Below are 7,341 nucleotides of genomic sequence, written 5' to 3' on the forward strand. Positions count from 1 at the left end.
CATGAGGCATACACCCCCGCCCCCAAAATCATGAACCCTTTTTAAAAAGAAAGAGTGTGTGTGTTAGTGTTGGTCACTCTCCCAAATGTATTGGGTAAGGAGATTTTGGCTCCCCCCAGTAAGAACATAAAAGTGGTCATAGTGGATCAGAGCAATGGTCCATTTAGCCCAGAATCTTGCTTACAAGGGAATGAAAAGAACAAGGCAATTATCAAGTGACCCATCCCCTGTCACCTAGTCCCAGCTTCTGGCAGTCAGAGGTTTAGGGACACCCAGAGCAAGGGGAGGCATCCCCGACCATTGACCATCTTGGCTAGTAGCCATTGATGGACCTATCCTCCATGCACATACCTAATTCTTTTTTGAACCCAGTTGTTGTTTTGGCCTTCACAACATCCCCTGGTAACGAGTTTCACAGGTTGACTGTGCATTGCATGAAGCCATGCTTTCGTAGTCTTGTTTTAAACTTGCTGCCTATTAATTTCTTTGGGTGACCCCTGGTTCTTGTGTTATGTGAAGGTGTAAATAACACTTCCTTATTCATTTTCCTCTATACCATTCATGATTTTATGGACCTCTGTCACAGCCCCACTTCTGTCACCTCCTTTCTAAATTGAACAGCTTCAGTCTTTTTAATCTCGCCGCATATGGAAGGTGTTCCATACATCTTCCCTATACTTTCTCCAGTTCTAATATATCTTTTTTGAGATGGGGTGACCAGAACTGCATGCTGTATTCAAGGCGTGGGCATACCATGGATTTATATAGTAGCATTATGATATTTCTTGTCTTATTATCTATCCCTTTCCTAATGGTTCCTAACATAGTTATCTTTTTTGACTGCCACTGCACATTGAGCAGATGTTTTCAGAGAAATGTGCACGCTGACTCCAAGATCTCTTTCTTGAGTGGTAACAGCTAATTTTGGACACTATCATTTTGTATGCATAATTGGGATTATGTTTTCCAATATACATTATGATGCACTTATCAGCCTTGAATTTCATCTGCCATTTTGTTGCCCTGACACTCAGGTTTGTGAGATCCCTTTGTAACTCTTTGCAATCAGCTTTGGACTTAAGCTCTCACTTCCACATCTTTGTTCTAACAATGGTAGAAATGAAGAATGTGTAGCTCAAATTTTTAACTGAAATATCCTTGTAGCTGCAGAGCTCCATAATGCCTTTATTGATATTAATGCAAAAATAGTAAGGGTGGAACATATTCTGTGACTGTTATTTCTCCCTGCCCCTTAGTACAGCCTTCACAGAAATTACTTACTCATGGGATAGGAGCATCATGGACAGAGTCTCAACAAAACTGTTGACTTCACAAGTTTTGCAAAGATAAGCTTTTCCTAGCCCTGAGATGGCTGTTGCAGCTCAAAGACATGGGCTTGTTGTTGTAACCTAAGCTGATGCCAACAAAACTTGTGAAGGTCATGGAAACTGACCTCCCTCCCTCCCTTTCCTGTGCTGAGCAGAAGACATCTGTACAAAGAAGGCTTTCTCTGAACACAGACCTAGGGAGAATGAGCTAACACTGGTATTTGTCCACTTGTGTTTTTTGCTCATTTTTTGGGGCAAAAATATTTTCCTTTTTAACAATGTTTTATTTGTGCTCAAATAATTAAAAAGAAGTTGACACTAACTTCAAAACTTCACATATGACTGGTCTCCAATGACAGCTATTTTGTACACTTGAAGAATAAGAAATTTAATGTTTTAACTGATTAAAAATTCATTTTTATGCATTTTTCAATTAGGTTTTTAGTTACATTTTTGCCTCAACTCTATGGAGGGGCTGAATTCCATAGTGCTACAATGCAGAAAAAATGAGAGTTATGTACTGATAAATAATTTATACATTCCATTTTTTTATATTTAAAGCCTTTGGTACATTCTTACATTACAGGTCCTAGCACATTTTGATCACTACTCTAATGATAAATGTAATGTAGTCTTTAATTGTGACTTCAGCCTTCTCCCTTTTGGGTCGTGGTTTTACCTAGAAGGGTGCCTGGTGCCTCCACCCAAGGAAACCCCTCCTAGTGTAGAGAACACTGTAGGCCTGTGCTTTGGACAATATTTAACAGTCAATCTCATACAGAGAAGTGTTAGAGCACATAAAAATAGAATAGCTATCACAATTCCCAGCATAAAAAAACGGTAACTGGGGTTTAATTAGGTATGGGGAACTCAGGATAGAGGACAACAGGGAAAGGGACTAAGATAATAAAAGACAAAGTTAACAATACATAAAGTCTGCCCATCCAAACATTTACAGCCAGAACAAATCACCCTGCTCCCTACCAGCAGCTACCTACACAAATAGTGAATTTAGGCCCTGTCTTCGCTGAGTTGTGCTGCATTGAAATTGGTGGCTAGCTTAAAACACAATAGAAAATAAACAAGGGTGATTTTACAGCAAGGATGGTAAGATTGTCCTTGTGGCTTTCTGGTCTGGATTCAAATGTGCCGTTAGGCTCGCTTTTGGTAGTCTGACACTGACTCTCTCCTCAGCCTCCTGGGTTTCTGGTCTCTGCCAAGATGACCCTGCTTAATGTCCCAGAAATCGCAAAAGGACTCAAAATCTTTCCTTGGGTAGGAATGTGGAGGTTAGAAGGGTCCTCTCTGGCTGCGTAGCTTTTCTCCTTGCTACACTCCAAAAATAGCCAAAACCAAAAGAGACACCAATCCCCTTGTCTCTGACTTACGGTTGCTTCCTGAGTATCTTCCAGCTTCTACTATCTCTGCCCTGGACTCAAGGTGAACTGGGAAAAAGAATCATAAGCCTCTGTCACCATTACTGCCATAGTCCAGGGGCAAGTTCCGTAGAGTAGAGGTCCCTAACCTGTGGGGTGCGCCACTAAGGGAAAGCAGAAAAACCTTCTGGGGGGTGCAGTGGGCCTGGGCCAGCCCTCAAAGGGGCAGGGAGGATGCACCATGAAGCCCTGCTCTGCCCCCATCTCCGCTCCAGCCCTCAGCTTCAGTCCCAGCCTCGGTTCCTGGCTGCGGCCCCGGGCCCCGCTCCTAGGCCCTGCGCCCCACTCCTGGCTGGCCCTGAATTCCAGCCCCTGGCCCTGGGTCCTGGTCCTGTTCACAGCCCTGACCCCAGGCCCCGCAGCTGCAGCTCTAGCCCTATCCCGGCCCAGCCGCAGCTCGGGCCCTGGCTCCTGGCCCAGCTCACAGCTTTGGCCCTGTTCTCAGCCTGGCTCCCAATTGCAGCTCTTAAGGGGATGTGAACGAGGTAAAGGGGGGCGTGACCCCAAAAGTTTGGGAACCACTGTCCTAGAAGGTCAGTGTGGTATTTCAGAATAATCCCCTCTAAAGAGACGCCCCCTCCCTAAATAATGACATCAAATAGAACTTTTAAACATACAATCTTTTACAAAAAATCACTTTGCAGAGGTAGAGAAGCTTTATCAACTCTGTATTTCAGATGTGGTAAGAGAGGCACAGAACAATGAAGTCATTGGCCCAAGATCACACAGCTAGGCAGTAGACAAGCCAGCTGTAGCTGGGCAGGCATCTTTTATGCAGACATGCAGATGGAGGAGTGCATAGTTGTGCAGTAATGCATGCTCAACTTTGGGGCTGAAAATCAGCCCCTGTATATATCTGTGTAGACATATATGGGCATTTTCTTACTACATGTAATGTAATAAATAAGCAAAATGGCCCAAGTTCAGTGAGGGCAGCATGTTAATAAACTGTCATTACCAACAGCTGACAGTTGGTTAGTACAGATTAATTCCTAATGAAGAAAAAAACTGTTTATGTAATGTAATGCTTTTCGCTGGGGCTCAAAGGTTGCGATCATCCACCCACGGCAAACCTTTAAATCCGGCTTTGCTCCACAGGGAAGCCTCCCACTCCGCCCCACAAATCTGCCGGGTTTTACATTTACAATTCAACCAGCCTAAATCAGATTCCAATTCCAGGAGCATCAGATTTGTTTCGTAAATATTACAATATGTTAAATGCTAGATAGTGCTCTCCTGTATTGTCAACTTCACTCCAAACCACTAGAAGTAGTCAGTGCGATTGTTGTATGGGAGAAATATATATACAGAGACTAGGTACAGAAAAACGCCCATTTCGAGTTCCTTAAAAGGATTGCACCTGTAAGGCACAGCCCTGTATTGGAGGATGCACAGTGGTTTCTACTGCAGTGGGAGACCTAGGAGGAATTGTATCTGACTCAGCAAGATTTCCACGACTCCCTAGAGAGCCTCCCCTGCAGCATCAGCTCTACTGTCCTTTCTCAGGGTGTGGTGTGTGCTCCATTTATGGCCAACTAGCTCTTTTAGGTGGTTCAGGGTGGGACATCCTGACTCTCTGGGGAGGGTAATGCTGCTAGCAATCTCAAGCCACTGGAGCAAAGACACAATGGTATGGCTTCTTGTGCAGTAAAGCGGGATCAGCCTCCGTCTGGTCCTTAACTTTTGTCAAACACAAGAAAACAGACAGCAAAAAGCAAGAGATCAAAACAGCTTAGGAAAACAATATTTTTCTGAAACAGTTCTCCAGCCCCTCAGCTGGTTTAAATCATCATGGCGCCACTGTTTTCTGGCCCATAATCCATCTACAACAGACCTGTATACAATAGACAAGTGAAAACCCTGAAATATTCTTGTTGAGTGTCTTCCCCCCCCAAATCAATCACAGCTGGATTTCTCCCTGCCAGTTCAAAAAACAAATTATTTAAGATAATATATGCCCCACATCCTGTAAAGGAATTCAGATGTCAGTGGGAGTTGACTCATTTGGACCTCTCTGGACAGGATCCTGCTCTCGATTTCTCCTCCAATCTGTTTCAATGCCACATTTACAGGTGCACACAGAGCCACCAGCCACAGCACCATGAAGCACCCGATGGTTCTGAAAACAGTCCCGAGGGTTTGAGAACTCCTCCAAAAGGCTGAGGCTTAGGTCAAAACCAGGAGAGATCTGAAATCCCAACCCACTCAAACATCAATAGAAACTGAAGGCTACAAGTAGAATCATTAACAAGTTTGCCGTAACTCTGTAAGGGAAACATAATAGTTGATTCTTGTATTGGGAAAAGTAGTAGTTCTGTGTTTTTTGTTTTCTTTTTTGTTTTTAAATAGGTTAGCTCATTGAAGGGGTTTTGGATATAATTTTATCATGGTCTAGAACAGGAATTATTCCATTTTCCATTAACATCTTATATTTTGCAATACCTTGAGTTAACCAAAAAAACCCACCAAATACCCACTCTCAAAAGAGTAAACAAACTACTAATATTATGTAGCTTGGTCTAGTTAAACAAGATACTCACAAGGACACTAAACAGACTGAAGACTTGGGCATTTATAGCAGGTAAAATGAGACTAGATTAGAAAGTCACAGTGCTTCTTAGATTTCAGGGGTTGATTTCTTTTTTCCCCTTTATGCACAGCATCAGCAAACTACGGCAAATAAACTAAGCACGAAGAGAAGGAAGCAAGCTGCGTGTATGTGATGAAGGACTTAAAACAACAGTAAAGATTGTGAATGTGGAGATAAATGTATCACTGGCAGAGACTTTAAAAAAAACAGTGGATTATTATTTTTAAAACAGTTCAGAGTTGCTGGCAATAATTTAACTGCCATAGGATACATTACTGGACTATGTCATGCCAGTCCAACAGTAAAATGTGAGCTACTCCCAGTGGAATTCTGACAGGACCCTGAAGGAAGAGAAACATTTCATTCCATTTGTTCATTATCTTTAATCTGTACTTTAGATTTTGCTTTGAATACTGACAGTCAAATTATTTAACATCAAGGGCAATGTCATTCATTGATCAAAATAATTCCGGCACTTGGTGTAATTTAATGTACCTACAACATAGAATCCAGCTCTGAAGTGACCACCACTTTATTTATACAATATACCACGGCTTAGAAATGGATAACTTAAAAGGGCCAGTCTATACAAGTCACATTGTCACCATAAAACACAGAAGCCTGTTCTCAGTTACTCCATTCCTGCAGTTGGGACAGGGACAAAGGCAAGGAGAGAGGAAAGGCAGATTTAAGCCTACCTTTGTACTCTCTGTGTTCTGGGATGTGCAAGGCCCTGCCCAGCCCCAGCAACCTTTTTCTGCTGCTGTAAAGTCGGCAGAACCAGCCCCTATACCAAATGCACCCCTCCTCCTCAAACCAGTGTGATGGGAGCAAGGCAGAGCACAGCTCTGCTCTGCCAATTCACAGCTGGCAGATAACTCCCTTAGGGACCATAGCTAGGTCCCATCAATTAGAGCAACCTTTAGGCTGCTCTTATTTCAGAACTGAGGCAGCATGACAATTAGGGAACAAAGCCAGCTTCTTGACGGCTCCTCCCCACACTCTCCTGCACCAATCAGATCTCAGAGCAAGAGAGAAATCGGCCCAATATTTTTTACTTTGTAGATGTCATCTAGTGAAAACTGTCCTAATGTGCTTCGGTTTAGTTTGTTATGTCATTATTCTCATGATACATGTATGTTGTTTCTCTCTCCCAGGCATGCACAACATTGCAATAGATGTCTCAAATGATAATGCTATGGGGGAAGATGTTGCTGAAAGCGATTATGTGGCTGACAAACAGCATGACTAGCTGCAACCTGAAACAACTTGACAACTTAAAATAGATAACGTGAATGATAATTCCATGTGGTTGATATCCGATCTACCAATGCCCAAGGAAAGATTCCCTAAAAGTGCCTGTCCATAAAAAGAAAGACTGTCAACGGTACCAGAAGCTTTAAGAATGTGTAAACTAAGTGGCTTCCCCAGCTGGTCACCCACTCAAATGACTATGATGCAAGCAAGGAGCATTGAGTGTACTGATATTAGCAAAAGGATTGAAGATAGTCCTTACTCCTCTTTACAAGCTTTTCTCACATGCATTGTTGGTTTCTGGAGCTGACACTGACAGTCTGTCTCTGTGATGTTCTTTAACACAATCCACATATGGTGAATCATTCCCGAAGCAGAAAAGCTCACTCTGTGACGGGACATATTCTTTGTTGATGAAAGGGACAACTTCCTTCTCTCACTTTAAAACTTGCCGCGCCTTACAATGGAGTATTGGAGTGTTAGCTGAGGGTGATCAATTGCCAGTGGAAGAAAACAGACCCTAGCCCATGTAGTCTAAACCAACATTTCTCAGATGTGGGAGGGCCACATGCCCCCTACTATCAGGGGACAGAGAGGTTACGAGGCGTTTGAAATTTCATTACAATAGAAAGGAAGAAAATCTCAGTCTGCCACTCCCGCTATAACCTTACCCTTCAAGGTTAGGCATTTTGTCAGCCGCTTGAAACACAAGTTATAGGGTTATCATGGTTAC

Source organism: Emydura macquarii, unplaced genomic scaffold (assembly GCF_026122565.2).
Source record: "Emydura macquarii macquarii isolate MOO-44397 ecotype Brisbane River unplaced genomic scaffold, CSIRO-AGI_Emac_v2 contig_3019, whole genome shotgun sequence".
Lineage (NCBI taxonomy): Eukaryota > Metazoa > Chordata > Testudines > Chelidae > Emydura > Emydura macquarii.